The sequence below is a fragment of the Lissotriton vulgaris genome, chromosome 8 (genome assembly GCF_964263255.1).
Source record: "Lissotriton vulgaris chromosome 8, aLisVul1.2, whole genome shotgun sequence".
Lineage (NCBI taxonomy): Eukaryota > Metazoa > Chordata > Amphibia > Caudata > Salamandridae > Lissotriton > Lissotriton vulgaris.
The window spans coordinates 1,513,873,577-1,513,890,705 of NC_141696.1; the positions used below are offsets into that span (position 1 = coordinate 1,513,873,577).

The window sequence follows — 17,129 nt, forward strand, 5'->3', positions numbered from 1 at the left end:
CCTTCAGATGCAGTAATGCACAGCATGGCATGTGCATCACAGGACAGGGTCCCCTCACACACAGAACATGTATATTAGAGGCAGAAGTGTAATCGACCTTCTGATGCAGTAATGCACAGCATGGCATGTGCATCACAGGGCAGGGTCCCCTCACACACAGAACATGTACATCAGAGGCAGAAGTGCAAGCTTCCTTCAGATGTAGAAATGCACAGCATGTGCATCACAGTGCAGGATCCCTTCACACACAGAACATTTACATTTGAGGCAGAAGTGCAAGCTTCCTTCAGATACAGTAATGCATAGCATGCACATCACTGTGCAGGGTCTTCTCACACACAGAACATGTACATTAGAGGTAGAAGTGCAAGCTTCCTTTGGATGCGGAAATGCACTGCATATGCATCACAGTTCAGGGTCCCCTAACACAGAAAACATGTACATCGGAGGTAGCAGTGCAAGCTTCCTTCAGATGCAGAAATGTACAGCATATGAATCACAGCGCAAGGTCGCCTCACACTGAGAACATGCACATCAGAGGCAGCATTGCACGCCTCCTTCAGATGTGGAAATGCACAGCATGTGCATCACAGTCCAGGGCCCCTTCACACACAGAACATGTAAATTAGAGGCAACAGTCTAAGCTTCCTTCAGATTAGAAATGGACAACATGTGCATCACATTGCAGGGTCTCCTCACACACAGAACATGTACATTAGAGGCAGCAGTGTAAGCTTCCTTCAGATGCACAAATGCACAGCATATGCATCACAGTTCAGGGTCCCCTCACCCACAAAACATGTACATTAGAGGCAACAGTCTAAGCTTCCTTCAGATTAGAAATGCACAGCATGTGCATCGCAGTGCAGTGTCTCCTCACACACAGAACATGTACATTAGAGGCAGAAGTGCAATCTTCCTTCAGATGCAGTAATGCCCAGCATGGCATGTGCATCACAGTGCAGGGTCCCCTCACACACAGAACATGTACATCAGAGGCAGAAGTGCAAGCTTCCTTCAGATACAGTAATGCACAGCATGGTATGCTCATTTCTGTGCAGGGTGCTCTCACATACAGAACATGTACATTAGAAGCAGAAGTGCAAGCTTCATTCAGATGCAGTTATGCACAGCATGGCATGTGCATCACAGTGCAGGGTCCCCTCACACACAGAGCATGTACATCAGAGGCAGCAGTGCAAGCTTCCTTCAGATGCAGTACAGCATGTGCATCACAGCGCAGGGTCCCCTCACACACAGAAAATGTACATCAGAGGTAGAAGTGCAAGCTGCCTTCATATGCAGTAATGCACAGCATGGCATGCTCATTTCTGTGCAGGGTGCTCTCACATACAGAACATGTACATTAGAGTGCAAGCTTCCTTCAGATGCAGAAATGCACAGCATGTGCATCACTGTGCAAGGTCCCCTCACACAGAAAACATGTACATCGGAGGTAGCAGTGCAAGCTTCCTTCAGATGCAGAAATGTACAGCATATGCATCACAGTGCAGGGTCTCAACACACACAGAACATGTACATCAGAGGCAGCATTGCACGCCTCCTTCAGATGTAGAAATGCACAACATGTGCATCACAGTTCAGGGTCCCATCACACACAGATCATGTACATTAGAGGCAGAAGTGCAATCGACCTTCAGATGCAGTAATGCACAGCATGGCATGTGCATCACAGGGCAGGGTCCCCTCACACACAGAACATGTACATCAGAGGCAGAAGTGCAAACTTCCTTCAGATGCACAAATGCACAGCATGTGCATCACAGTGCAGGATCCCTTCACACACAGAACATGTACATTTGAGGCAGAAGTGCAAGCTTCCTTCAGATGCAGTAATGCAAAGCATGTACATCAGTGTGCAGGGTCCCCTCACACATGGAACATGTACATCAGAGACAGCAGTGCAAGATTCCTTCAGATGTAGAAATGCACAGCATGTGCATCACAATGCAGGATCCCTTCACACACAGAACATGTACATTTGAGGCAGAAGTGCAAGCATCCTTCAGATACAGTAATGCATAGCATGCACATCACTGTACAGGGTCTTCTCACACACAGAACATGTACATTTGAGGTAGAAGTGCAAGCTTCCTTTGGATGCAGAAATGCACTGCATATGCATCACAGTTCAGTGTCCCCTCACATAGAAAACATGTACATCGGAGGTAGCAGTGCAAGCTTCCTTCAGATGCAGAAATGTACAGCATATGAATCACAGCGCAAGGTCCCCTCACACAGAGAACATGCACATCAGAGGCAGCAGTTCAAGTTTCCTTCAGATGTAGAATTGCACATCATATGCATCACAGTGAAAGGTCCACTCACAAACAGAAAATGCACATCAGAGGGAGCAGTGCAAGCTTCCTTTAAATGCAAAAATGCACATCATACACAGCACAGTGCAAGGTCCCCTCACACACAAAACATGTACATAAGGGGCAGAATTCTAAGGTTCCTTCAGATGCAAAAATGCACTAAGTGAGAAGCGGGGTCAGTACATGGTGCTCACCCATGTAAGTGTAGCACCTTGCACTAACCTGGGCGACCCTTATGGTGATTTTAGGGGGTTAGATAACCATAGAAAGCTCTCTAAGTGGTAGCTGTGGAGAGCAGCCTTCAGGCTTAATCTAGGAGGAGTGCAAAGCAGCTCGGTTCACCCGTATCTAATCTTTTAGTATAGGTAAATTAAAAAGAATCACACAGTGTACCAATAAAAATAGATATTATTACAAATACTCTCTAACACATTACAATATCTCCTACCCAGAGATATAACTTACATTTCACACAATACTTTAGACACAGCACAGCAAGCAGCACCAAAATACAGTGGTCCCCAGGGGGAGACTAGACCATATATCAAAATAGTGGGATATGAACCACGACCTAAGTCGAGACTGGACTCAGGAGTCGTGGAAAAGTTGGTGAACCAAGAAAACACCCCTAATGAGAGTCTAGGAACCCCACGTTGGTTCTATGCAATGAGGATACACGACCGCGTAAGCAATACTACTCAATGGGTACGTCGCAGTTACAGTCTTACCACCGTAAGATGATAAAGAGTTGGTTGGAACCCACACATGAGTTTGAGTCAAAGAGTACCTGAAAGCAGAAGAGACAGAGTCTATGCCACCCGGGAGTGACCAGGAAGCATTGAAGACGAAGGCGACTTGAGTTCAAGGATGCTGGAAAAAAGATGATGAGGAGCTTCAACCACTGTTGCACCGAGTCGGTAGCTCTGCCCAAGCTACCGGGACGCTGAAAATGACAGAGTCGGCCTGTTCCAACCAATTGTGTCAGCGCCCATCATTTATAGCGGGGACATACTCATTGACAGAACTTTTCGATGCTTCCAACTCTGTTGGCACGAGTCGTCGAGACAACCACTGCGGTTGTCGTGCGGTGAAGCGATGCAATGACGCGGTGCACAGGGGTTCAGTTGTAGAGACCCCGATGAGGGATACTTGCCTCAACCTGATGAGAGGGTAGCTCAGGACTCGAGGGAGAACAAAACCACCACCTGTGTTGCCTAGCATTGTGGAGTCAGTGGGAGCCCATAATCGGCAAAATGATCAGCTGTTGCTGGGGTGCCTGCGGATGCAGGGGAGTGACTCCTTCACTCCAAGGGAGATTTCTTCTGTTGTCTTTGATTTCCACAGGACTTGCGAGGACCTGTATGGAGCATGGGCACAGATATTGTGCAAGCTCCTCGTCCTGCGAGCTTGCAGGACGAGGAGGCCAGGAGCAGCAGGGATCTTCCCAGATGCAGTCTTGGTACCCAGAGCGAAGTTCAGCCGAGTCCAGAGTACCCAGAGAGTTGGAGTAGAAGTGGAGTTCGACCTGAATCGAATCACACAACAAATCTGATGACCCACCCACAGACAAGCACTTAAGTACCCCAAGGTGAGGGTTGGGATGATTCAGGGGTCCCTCCCAGAGGAGGGGTCGGACGGTGAGGAGGATACTCCCATGTCCTTTGTTCAGTTTCGCGCCAGAGTTGGGTCCCTGATCTGGTTTGACTTGGAGAATGCAAGGAGGACACCAAATGTGCCCTTCCAGCAGACTATGTGGTGCCGGCAAGTGCTTGCACCCAGTCCCAATACACTAAGTCCTGTCTGGGAGGTGGTCACACCTCCCTGTGACAGGAAACCTATTATCCTACCTTCCCCTGCTCCGGTTTGACCTAGCTGCAGGAGGGCAGAATTGTGTCCGTGGGCGGCAGCAGCCCTAGGTTGCATTCAGGCTCTGTAAGATCGACCCCAAGAACATGGAGGCCTCCCCGGAGGGGCCCTACCGTGGGTGAAATCGTACTTCCAACACCAGGTACAATGTTGGGGTATGATTCCAACATATTTGATACCAAACATTACCAGGTTCGTTCCAGTCCGTTTAATGATGGTCATCGCATAATGATGCATGGCCTCCTGACATCGTGATGGCTTATTCCCTTTCAAAGTGGAGAAGTGTGGCTCACTGGTTAGAGCAGGCAGACCCTGAAGCAGAGGTCAGACCCGGGACCAGGGTTCGATTCCCGACGCGGCAGGGTGTTGAGCTCAAAATGTCCACGGACTCGATAATTCTCGCTTCGGTGCCTGACCTAATCGTGGGTTCACACTATGCAACTCTGGGCATTAAGCTTGCTTAATCTCCACAACGGCCCCCCGCGGCGGGATGCCTGGCTTTCACCTTGGGGATGCCCTGTAGGGGCTATCTCACAGGGAAAAACCAGGACGGGTTCCCAAGGCAAGCGCGGAGATACCCCTTTGGGGGTCGATTCTGGCGCTATATAAGAAATGCAATAAGAAATAAGAAATAAGAAAGTCTGGAGAATGGCCTCCGGGGTTTGTAGGGGTGGTCTGCTCATGTGGGGCCACCCTCACACTCGGAACCGAGCACCCTGACTATGGACTGAAAGGCCTGCTAGAGGGCTGACTTATGGTTTTCTGCAGTGATGGTAGATATAAGGACACATAACTTTTGCGAGAGGTGCATGCACCAACTCACACAGGCTGCAATGGCAGGCCTGTTGCCAGTGTTTGGAGGGTCCCTTATGGGTGGCAGAATCAGGGCTGGACTGGGACCAGATACCGGCCCTGGCAAACTGCTCAGCTGCACCCCGGGTGAGGGGGAGTGAAGCTGAGCAGTTTTCGTGGGCCAGTTTAGGCCGATTTTGTTACAGGGGGCCGATATTGGAGGAAGCGGCCACCATCTTAGGCAAAGGACAAATGCTCCTGCCTGGTCGTCTTGGGTCTGTCAGCTGCATTTGACGGAGATAGCCATGCTTCCTGGTTAAGAATCCTGAAGGGACGGATGGGCCTAGAGGGAACATCGCTGACCTGATCATACCTTACCAGCCGTTCACAACAAATAAAACTGGGACCAGACATCTCGCCCTACGGCAACAGCCCTCTGCGTGGCACACCCAAAACACACCTAGCACTTCCAAGGGCAGCACTTCAGGGCCAAAATGGAGACCACACCTTCACTATATCAATGACTCTGAACTGGCTGCCCATAGCGGCCAGGAGCCAATTTAAGCTGACTTTAAACAAGCTAGAATTATCCACAACGCTCTACGCAGAGGAACGCCAAGCTACCTCTTCTACACACTCATCATGTAGGATCCAGGAACTTGGAACCTCAGATTCTCTCAAACTTGAAACACCTCTCTTTAAAAAACCCTGCACTAGAAACCACCACTTCTTGGGCAGTGCCCCCAAGAGTTGGACCTCTGGTCCACCAGCCGTAAGAACTAATGCCCACATGCATCAAGGTAAATTGCATTCGCAAACGGTGCGAATCGCAAAATTCGGCCGTTTGCGAATGCAATTTCCTTTTTTGGGATGCATCATGTTTTTTTATTTTTTCGCAATTTAAGGAATCGCAATGATGTTGCGATTTCTTAAATTGCGATTGCGTTTAAGAAATCGCAATTTGTGATTTCTTGAATGCAATGCATGAATATTTTTTTTTTGCGAATTCGCAAATAGGAAGAGGTAAATTACCATGAAGTTGAACTTCATGGTAATTTGCTAAAACTTTCAAAAATGCACGAAAGTGCATTTTTGAAAGTTTCATTTTACACACACACATGCCCTTGGGGCATGTGTGTGTGTAAAATTTTCTTAAAGTTAAATTTCGGGGGTGCAGGGGGGGGTCTTTGGGACCCCCCCTGCACCCTTGAAATAGCATTATCATTTTGCGATTCCCTAATTGCGAATCGCAAAATGAGAATGGCTTCCCATTCATTCCTATGGGCCTCTAGGCCAATAGGAATCAATGGGAAGGGATTCCATAATTGCGATTCGCAAATTGTGAATCGCGATTATGGAAAATTAAGGAATATCAAAAAATATTGCGATTTCTTGATGCATAGCCTTTTGCGATTTCTTAATTGCGATTCCTTTAATTTTCGCAATTAAGAAATTGCAAACGGCAACAATGATGCATGTGGCCGCAAGCCCTCAGACTCCATCTTCAAGAGAGAACTTAACACCACAGGCCTCCATCGACACCTCCAATCAGGGTCCTCCTTCAGCATGACAAGTCAAGGGGTGACCAGCCTGTTACTTGTACCTCACAGCCCCTCCCTTCGTGATTGAATGTATACTTTGAACATATGCAAAGTAATATGATACCCTGGTGGGTCTGGTTCGCACTAAATAAAACTGCTAAATAAATAAATATGTAGCTGCGCTTTATGACTATATAGTCAAGTAACCCTTTTGTGACATGAGGTGTCCTAATTATATTCTGCTGGGTGTACTTTATTTCATATATAAAAAATTGACCAGTCAAGCCAGTCATGAAAGATGGCAGCCACCGTGGGTTATGCCAGGTCTGACTGCAGCAAAGAACTCTTCAACATCGTTAAAGAGCTCTCCAACCCCAACGCCGGAAACGACAACATCACCACTTCGCAAGACCTCTGCAACTCCCTCGCCTCCTACTTCCACAACAAGATCGCGGACATACACAACAGCTTCAGCACTCAACCGACGCACGCCACGACCGAACCACCGCCCCCCACCACCACCCTCCGTGCCTGGACCCCGATCAGCACCGAAGACACCATCCGCACGATGAACTCCATCCACTCCGGATCTCCGACCGACCCTTGCCCTCACCACGTCTTCAACAAGGCCGACGCTGTCATCGCACCCCACCTGCGGGACATCATCAACACCTCCTTCAACACCGCTACCTTCCCGGAGAGCTGGAAGCACGCCGAACTCAGCGCCCTACTAAAGAAGCCATCAGCCGACCCCACCGACCTCAAGAACTACCGACCCATCTCGCTGCTCCCGTTTCCCGCAAAAGTCATCGAGAAGACCGTCAACAAGCAGCTTGCCGCCTTCCTCGAGACGAACTGATCCCTCGACCTCTCGCAGTCTGGCTTCCGGGCCAACCACAGCACCGAGACCGCCCTGATCGCAGCAACCGATGACATCCGAACCTTGCTCGACAACGGAGAAACAGCGGCCCTCATCCTCCTAGACCTCTCCACGGCCTTCGACACTGTCTGCCACCGTACCCTAGTACAGCGCCTCAGCAGCGTCGGAATCCAGGAGAAGGCACTGGAGTGGATCACCTCCTTCCTCGCCGGAAGGACACAGAGAGTCCGCCTCCCCCCGTTCAGATCAGAAGCCACCGAAGTCATCGGCAGCGTTCCCCAAGGCTCCTCGCTCAGCCCAACCCTCTTCAACGTCTACATGAGTCCCCTCGCAGCCATCACACGCCAGCACAACCTCAACATCATCTCCTACGCCGACGACACCCAGCTGATCCTCTCCCTCACCAACGACCCCGCCACCGCCAGAGCCAACCTACACGAAGGGATGAAAGAGGTAGCCAAATGGATGAAGAACAGCCGCCTGAAACTGAACTCGTACAAGACGGAAGTCCTCATCCTGGGATCCTCACCCTCCGCCTGGGACGACTCCTGGTGGCCCCCCCGCCCTAGGCAGCGCACCCAAACCAACAGACCACGCACGCAACCTGGGATTCATCCTGGACTCCTCCCTCTCCATGACCAGACAAGTCAACGCTGTCTCCTCGTCATGCTTCAACATCCTACGCATGCTCCGCAAGATCTTCCGGTGGATCCCCACCGAGACCAGGAAGACGGTCTCCCAGGCCCTCGTCACCAGCCGACTGGACTACGGCAACTCCCTCTACGCCGGAACCACCGCCAAACTCCAGAAGAGACTCCAGCGGATCCAGAACGCCTCAGCACGACTCATTCTGGACATCCCCCAGCGCAACCACATCTCCGGACACCTGAGAGACCTGCACTGGCTCCCGGTCAACAAGAGAATCACCTTCCGTCTCCTCACCCACGCACACAAAGCCCTGCACAACTAAGGCCCAGGATACCTCAACAGCCGCCTCAACTTCTACGCTCCCAAACGCCAGCTTCGATCGACCAGCCACACCCTCGCCGCCGTCCCCCGCATCTGAAGAGCCGCCACAGGGGGACGGTCCTTCTCCTACCTCGCCGCCAAGACATGGAACTCCCTCCCGACCCACCTCCGCCTGACCCAGGACCACCTCGCCTTCAGGAAGCAGCTCAAGACCTGGCTGTTCGAGCAGTAGCGGACCCCCCCTCCCCTAGCGCCTTGAGACCCTCTGGGTGAGTAGTGCGCTATACAAATGCTTTGATTGATTGATTGATTGATTGATTGATTGATTGACTGCAGAGGTCTGGTAATTCCCGTCAAGGTCAATCAAGCATTTGGATTTATATAGCGCTGCTAATCCCCCTAGAGGGTATCTGGGCGCTTGAGGGTCATGATGGTTCAGGTGACTCAGTCGAACAGCCAGGTTTTGATGCTAGTTAAGTAAGTTAGTTGGTATTAAGAAGGTTACGGGAAACAAGGACACCAGTTTACGCTGAAGTTGTCAACTAAAGCTGCATCATGACTTAGATTCGTTGACACACCCAGGCCTTTCTACCAAGAGCCCTGAGCATGCTGGGAATCGGGCTTCCGCGTTTCCGGTTGTGAATCTGCTCACAAGTGCCAGCATGCTTATTGGTGTAGACCGAAACATCAGAACTGGCTGTCACTCACGTGACATGAGGGCAAGTTGATAGCGATGATGTATGTCCTTTTCAAGCATCTTTAAAGAGAGTGGGTCAGCGGCATAACAGATCCCACAGGTGCACCCTGAGTTTGGAGAACCTATGGATATTCGGCCTGATGGCCCACACGAGGAGGAGTAGGACTTGGTGTAATGAAGATTACTGGTAAGTAAGGTGGACATACGCAGAAAACAAGTACCCCCTGGTAAGGATAGGATTCCTGGGTCAGGGCTAGCAATTTATGGCAAATAAACACACCCAGGCAAAACACAAATGCTGGCAAAGTTCAAGTAACAGAGTAATAATGAAAACTAAGGCACTGAAATAACACAAAGGGTTCAATTTAATACATTTGATAAAAGTGTCATGAAAATATTCATTGACATAATGATTAATTAAAAAACACAATAAAATTTCTTTTTTCCTTTTTTTCCCTTCCTTTCAATGGAAATGCAACATATACAAGTTATTTCTTATACATAGGGTTCCCAATGATACAAGGGGAGATGGTTTCCGTCCATCTGCCCTTGTATCATTGGGAACACTATGTATACAAATAACTTGTATATGTTGCATATCCATTGGAAGGAAGGGAAAAAAAGGAAAAAATGTATTGTGTTTTTTAACTAATCATTATGTCAATGAATATTTTCATGACACTTTTATCAAATGTATTAAATTGAACCCTTTGTGTTATTTCAGTGCCTTAGTTTTCATTATTACTCTGTTACTTGAACTTTGCCAGCATTTGTGTTTTGCCTGGGTGTGTTTATTTGCCATAAAAAGTGAGGTGGACATTGCAGCCCCCCGCCTCGCCTTCATAAACAGACCGAGTCACCCAACCCTCACTTGTATCCTCTGTGGCCACCACCTTCTCCTCACTGCACCCACCCACTCATCCCTCTGTCTTTTTGTACTCAGAGCAGTCACAGCCTTACTCACTCACTCTCCTTTAGTCCTTCTTCTTTTAAGTGACACACAAACCAGAGTAAGTTCATTGGTGGTGGGAGAGCCCTGTGTGTGGTCTGAGCTTCCTCTGCAAGGAATGCTCCTGCAGTGAGGGTTTCCTGGCAGGGCCTCTCCTGGACAGACCTTTCTCACCCCTTTTGTGACTAGCAAGCTGCCAACCCTCCCATGAGGCTGAGAGCTGGCAGAGGGAACCACAGCAGGGCTGACCTCAGAGCACAGCAGGCGGCCACGCCCTGCGGTGTCTGCCCACTCAGCCTGAGCCTGGTCACAACCGGTGGCAGAGCTCCAGCAGGACTACAGAGCCTCTTCCAGCGGCTTCAAGGGCCTCTCACCAGGGGGCCGCCCCACCAGCTATGTAACAATGTGTTTGTAACATGCCTGCTCCAAAGTAGCTTTCTGATAACAGAGTCAGACATGTATTATTTCCCCAATGAATAGTGTTTACTTTATCAAACTCATAAGGATAAAACCCTGAGTTGATGCTACCTGATCTCAACCTTTGACTACAAGGTTTGACGCAGTCCCTTCCCAGGGATGCATCAGTCCTCTAAGCCACTGGACCACCAGACCAGAAGGAGGGGATGTGTGGATATGGTACCCTTAGGAAGCCAATTGGATGTGTTACCCTTAGGAAGACAAGTGGATGTGGTACTTTTAGGGAGACACGTGGATGTGGTACCCGTAGGAAGGCAAGTGGATGTGTTACCCTTAGGAAAACAAGTGGATATGGTACCTTTAGGGAGACAAGTGGATGTGGTACCCGTAGGGAGACAAGTGGATGTGGTACCCTTAGTGAGACAAGTGGATGTGGTACCCGTAGGAAGGCAAGTGGATGTGTTACCCTTAGGAAAACAAGTGGATATGGTACCTTTAGGGAGACAAGTGGATGTGGTACCCGTAGGAAGGCAAGTGGATGTGTTACCCTTAGGAAAACAAGTGGATGTGGTACCCTTAGGCAGACAAGTGGATGTGGTACCCGTAGGAAGGCAAGTGGATGTGTTACCCTTAGGAAAACAAGTGGATATGGTACCTTTAGGGAGACAAGTGGATGTGGTACCCTTAGGCAGACAAGTGGCAGTGGTACCCGCAGGGAGGCAAGTGGATGTGGTACCTTTAGGGAGACAAGTGGATGTGGTACCCTTAGGCAGACAAGTGGCAGTGGTACCCGCAGGGAGGCAAGTGGATGTGGTACCTTTAGGGAGACAAGTGGATGTGATACCCTTAGGGAAACAAGTGGATGGGGTACCCTTAAGGAAACAAGTGGATGTGATGTGGTACCCTTAGAGAGACAAGTGGATGTGGTACCCGTAGGAAGGTAAGTGGATATGTTATCTTTAGGGAGACAAGTAGATGTGGTACCTTTAGGGAGACAAGTGGATGTGGTACCCTTAGGGAGACAAGTGGATGTGGTACCCTTAAGGAAACAAGTGGATGTGATGTGGTACCCTTAGGGAGACAAGTGGATGTGGTACCCTTAGGAAGGCAAGTGGATGTGTTATCTTTAGGGAGACAAGTGGGTGTGGTACCTTTAGGGAGACAAGTGGATGTGGTACCCTTAGGGAAACAAGTGGATGTGGTACCCGTAGGGAGACAAGTGGATGTGGTACCCTTAAGGAAACAAGTGAATGTGATGTGGTACCCTTAGGTAGAAAAGTGGATGTGGTACCCGTAGGAAGGCAAGTGGATATTTTATCTTTAGGGAGACAAGTGGGTGTGGTACCTTTAGGGAGACAAGTGGATGTGGTACCCTTAGGGAAACAAGTGGATGTGATGTGGTCCCCCTAGGGAGACAAGTGAATGTGATGTGGTACCCTTAGGGAGACAAGTGGTGTGGTGACCTTAGGAAGACTAGGGGATCTGGTACCCTTAGGAAGACAAGCAGATGTGGTACCCCTAGGAAGACAAGCAGATGTGGTACCCTTAGGAAGACAAGCAGATGTGGTACCCTTAGGAAGTAAAGTGGATGTGGTACCGTTAGGAAGGCAAGTTGATGTGGTACCCTTAGGGAGACAAGTGGATGTGGTACCCTTAGGGAGGCAAGTGCCAGAGCCCAAGGAGGGAACACACATTCCTCCCTAAGGGACCCTCTGGGAGGCACAGAACTGCCCTCGCTGCCCACGCCCTCCGGGTGCTGATTGCCAGTCATGAAGGTCACCCCAAGGGCATCTGTGTACTTGACTGGACTCTGTGGTGCCCTGTGGTGAGAGGCCGGCCACAGGCCATAATCAGAGGGATGGGCGTAGGGGGAGGTGAGGCCATGTCAAGAAAGAATCCCTCAGAACTCCTCCGCTCCTGTGCAGCTCGGCCATGGCGTCAGGGGAGACGTCACGCAGGTTTTAGGGGGGGGGGGGGGTCGTCCAACATAACATTGCAGACATGAAGCTGGCAACAGAGTGGGGTTTTCCAATTCACATCACAGACAAATCGTTGACTTTTATGAACCTGTCGATTGAAAACAACCTGACTGTGGACAGTCACCCGCTCAGCATTGTGGGTTTTGAATCCATCTCACTACCTCACACAATCCAGGTAAACAAACATGCCACTGCCTGCCTCCTTCACCCGGAAGAGAGCACAGACTGCAGACACACAGCTAGGATTCCGCCTGGCTGAGCCAGACTCGACATCCCCTCCAGGGTGCCAATGCCACCATTTTTTCCTAGTTAAAACATCCTATAGTGCCGAGACCCCTTCTCTGCCCCTTCTCGGCGCTTCTTCATCCAGGCAGCGTTGAGGCGGAAGGGGAAGGACAGGGACTCCAGGGATATAATGACCAACACGGAGAGACAGTGGACAGAGTCGGATGGAAAGGTGTGTTCCAGTTCTTGCAAAAAGTAGGAATTTGGGCAAAGTGGGACGTGGAACTGAGTTCCGGCAGAGGTTTGCGCGTGCTGGTGCCTTTCTCCATCATCATCATCGCATGAACCTCATGAATTATAGTATCATTATTGTTTGTTCAAGAAACAGTCACATCTCGATTGCTTTCAGGAAGCACCCCAAAAATGTAGAACTAGATACCCCCGCATTCTGCACAAATCCCCCTCATTCAACAAGGACCTGCGCCCTCTGACCCCCCAAAGATGTCTCCAGGTGTGAGTGATCATGAGGTCTTCTGTCCACGAGGAGCCTGGTACTCAAAACACCCAACCCCTCTAAAACTCATATGCCAATTCTTCTGTCTTCCCTTCCTCTGTCCCTCTTTTTCCTTTCCTCTCCGCCCCCTCCCTCTTTACTTTATAAAATTGCTCAATTAATCATATTCTAGATGGTACCCAAATCTTCCAATTTTCTCACTTTCGTTTACTGCTCATAGTTGCAATTAATAGTTTTCCTAATGCATAATTCGTAATTCTTTTTTGTTTTCTTGTATGATGTATTCTAGTAAATCACTCCATTATCTTTTGCCTAAATTATATTCCTGGTACATGTTTACTTATTCAATACAAATTATTTAACAAAACAAAAATACTCCTAACCAGGCCAGGACAAATTCTATATATTTGTATTCTTTTTATTAACAATGCTCATGAGACCATACAATACAGAATAAAGTACACATATCCCATTGGGGGATATCACAGTTGTTATCAGTAAAGTAATCATCAGGGAATCACAGGGACAATCAGCCATCCCCAATACCACGGCTCCTCCATACATGCACCCGTTTCTCTGTATTTCCGCCAGGGCGCCCACACTTTCTTCCATTTTTTAGTACACACCCTACTTTTGTAACAAATTCTTTTTTTTGATATTTTGTTTGGTCCACTTCTAATAGTAAACACATATGTCCTAGTTTTGAAAAGTTTCTTTAAAGCTGATTTTGCCTACGTATTTTGTTTCGCTAAAGCGCCCCCGTTTGCGCCCTGTAAAACCATTAAATAGTGATGAGATTTTTCTTCCAACAATTTTTAGGATTATTAGTGTCTTTTCTATTATTGTTATACCTCATTATAATTATGAATGCAAATGTTATTAACATTAGTATTACTATTGTCAATAATAGTGTTGTATTCCTATAATAATCTATTATTAATTTTAGTATATTATTTTAGTTGATTGTTTTCTTTTTATTAAAGGAATTTTAGACATTAGCGGCATACAGTGTTCAGTATCACAAGAGTTATTTGCATTTTCATCATTTTAATTATGACTATTTTTTTATTTTATTAACAGCAGGAGTGTTCATATCATTAATGTAATTATTGTTATGAGATTTGTATAATTAATATACCTGTTCCTTTTTATTATTATCATGAGCATTATTAACATTCCTTATATTCACGTTATTAATATGGTTGACATTATTGTTTACAATTAATGGTGTTATTATGGTGGATCCAGCCACATCTGAGCATCATTTTTCCTGTGCTGTTTCCACTTGGTGTTGTGCCTAAAACAGACGCGTCAGGCCCTCTTTGAGGGTCGGAGGTCACCTCGCCGCACCACTTGAATCCTTCCCTTACTACAGTGAGTACTAGGGGGCAGATTTACAAGCCACTTGCGCCACTTTTGCGTCACTTCTAATATGGGAAAAGTGACGCAAAAGTGGCTTGTAAATCTGCCCTTAGGTACTTCCGGTCAACGAAAAACTCCAGCCAACAAGTTCAAAACTTAATGTAACGAACCAAGTGTGTGCTCAAACTAGCCCTGCAAATAAATACATAAATAAATAGCCTAATAAATAAAGCACCCCTTTCCCCCAAAAATAAACAATATTAGAGTAGTGTTTTGCATTCTTTTTGTAGCGTGTGTAAGGGTTTTTAAAATCCCATTTTATCTATACACATTGAGCTGTGTCCCTTTCTATGCATTAAATATTTTGGCAGAAAAGGTAGCTGATGGAGGCATGTGGTGGAGGTGATGTGCCCAAGGTAAACCAGTGTGACAGCGCGGGGATTCGGGGAAGCAGGGGCATCTTCCCGGATCTACTGTTACGCCGAGTCCCATCTCGTCATCGGCAACTGACTGTTTCATCTGTCTGAGCAGGTGAAAATGATTCCTTCAGAGATGTTTGCATTACAGTAAGACACTGGGATAGCTCCGTCTGTTAAGCGCTTGTGGCAGAGTGCGTTAAACAAGAAGCGACGCTAATATTTGGGTTGCAGGCTATATGAATGGCAAATATAATGATTTCACTCCTAAGGAAAAAAATGTGCCGTGCGCCTATTTACTAAAGTTTACTAAAACATTTGAAAAACACATCCCCAAGATTATTTTTTTGCTATTTTCCAATAATTTGTTTTTTTATTTGTCTCTGTTGTATCTAGTTCATTACCTCTCATCTTCCTCGTGTCAATCCAGCCTCCCGTGTGGCTCCTCGGCAGTTGTTCCTGAAGAAAGGGCGGGAGTCGGTCGAGCCCGGTCCCCAGCCCCGGATGCGCGGACTCAGCCTGGCTCCGTCCCGCTCGCACCCTCCCGCGCATCTCCCGTGCCGCCGGTTGACGAGCCGTCCTCGCCTCACCGCCTCATCTCTCTGTTTTCCCATCATTGCGGCCAAACGATTCCCTAATCGGATTACTTCCTGGCCGGGGTCCCACCCCTCGCAGAGCGCGCTGCGCCCGGGCCCTTTATCGCTTCCTCGCATGGCTGTGATTGTGGCTTTTAGAGAGCCTCAAAGTGCTCGGACACACCTTAATATCAACGGCAGAGCCACTCTGAGCTCAACCGACGTTTTATTGTGAGCAGAGACAAGCTCTGCTGTCTGTGGGCGGAGGGTGGCACCCTGGCAAGTGCACCTGCTTCCGGCACAGGTGCCCTCGCCACAGAGGGGCCCTCCCCAGCAGCGGTGCAGTAGTAGAAATTCCGCCAGGCCAATCCTGATGAATGCCACTAGACAGAAACATGTCGACCATAATGTAGGAGCACGCCTATTCCTGATGAATGAGACTAGACAGAAACACGTCGACCATAAACATGTAGGAGCCCACCTATTCCTGATGAATGCCAATAGACAGAAACACGTTGATCATAAACATGTAGGGGCACGCCTATTCCTGATGAATGCCACTAGACAGAAACACGTCGACCATAAACATGTAGGGGCACGCCTATTCCTGATGAATGCCACTAGACAGAAACACGTCGACCATGAACATGTAGGAGCCCACCTATTCCTGATGAATGCAACTAGACAGAAACACGTCGACCATAAACATGTAGGAGCACGCCTATTCCTGATGAATGCCACTAGACAGAAACACGTCGACCATAAACATGTAGGAGCACGCCTATTCCTGATGAATGCCACTAGACAGAAACACGTCGACCATAAATATGTAGGGGCACGCCTATTCCTGATGAATGCCACTAGACAGAAACATGTCAACCATAAACATGTAGGAGCACAACTATTCCTGATGAATGCCACTAGACAGAAACATGTCGACCATAAACATGTAGGAGCACAACTATTCCTGATGAATGCCACTAGACAATAACATGTCGACCATAAACATGTAGGAGCACAAGTATTCCTGATGAATGCCACTAGACAGAAACACGTCGACCATAAACATGTAGGAGCACTTACTCTCTTATGCATTGACCATGATATTTCTAATCTGCACCTAGGTACTCCTAACAGTAAAAGGGTACTAGAGATACCTAGGTGATTTTTGATTCACTGTTACCGTACCTTTACCCTCCCTTGACTGTTTCTTATTCTTATAGGAATCCCATTCGTCATTACAAGAATTCTGGTGACCGAGGAGGCCCGAGGGTGAAACATGACACCTGGACAGGTGTGTGAGGGTTCTCCTTCAATTTAATGAACTGCCTGTTCTGACACATAGTATTGTACTTTTTAATGGGGTACCATGAATTGGATAATGTCCAAGGCGACCCCAGTTGTAAAATCCTTTCCCACCAGGGTTTCTGGTTTGTGAATATGCTCTCATAGCTGGGGCGTCAGTAAAATTTTCACATGGTTATCTTGTTCAGGAACAACCAGCTTCTCATTATGGCTTTCTATGGGAACACGCCAAGAACCACCCCCCTGCAGATAAACAAAGAGCCATAATCATTAACAACTTTACTTCCATCCTTCTTCAACTCA

At 48.0% G+C, this 17,129-nt stretch overlaps 1 protein-coding gene across 1 annotated transcript in view; it reads right to left on the reverse strand.

Annotated features, from left to right (window-relative positions):
• Positions 1 to 15,564, reverse strand: part of CASR (calcium sensing receptor) — a 287,645-nt gene extending 272,081 nt beyond the window's left edge. Inside the window, exon 1 of the mRNA XM_086935635.1 lies at positions 15,351 to 15,564. The gene's annotated coding sequence lies outside the window, so the exon portion shown is untranslated. The remainder of the gene's footprint in view (positions 1 to 15,350) is intronic.
• Between the last annotated feature and the right edge of the window lie 1,565 nt (positions 15,565 to 17,129).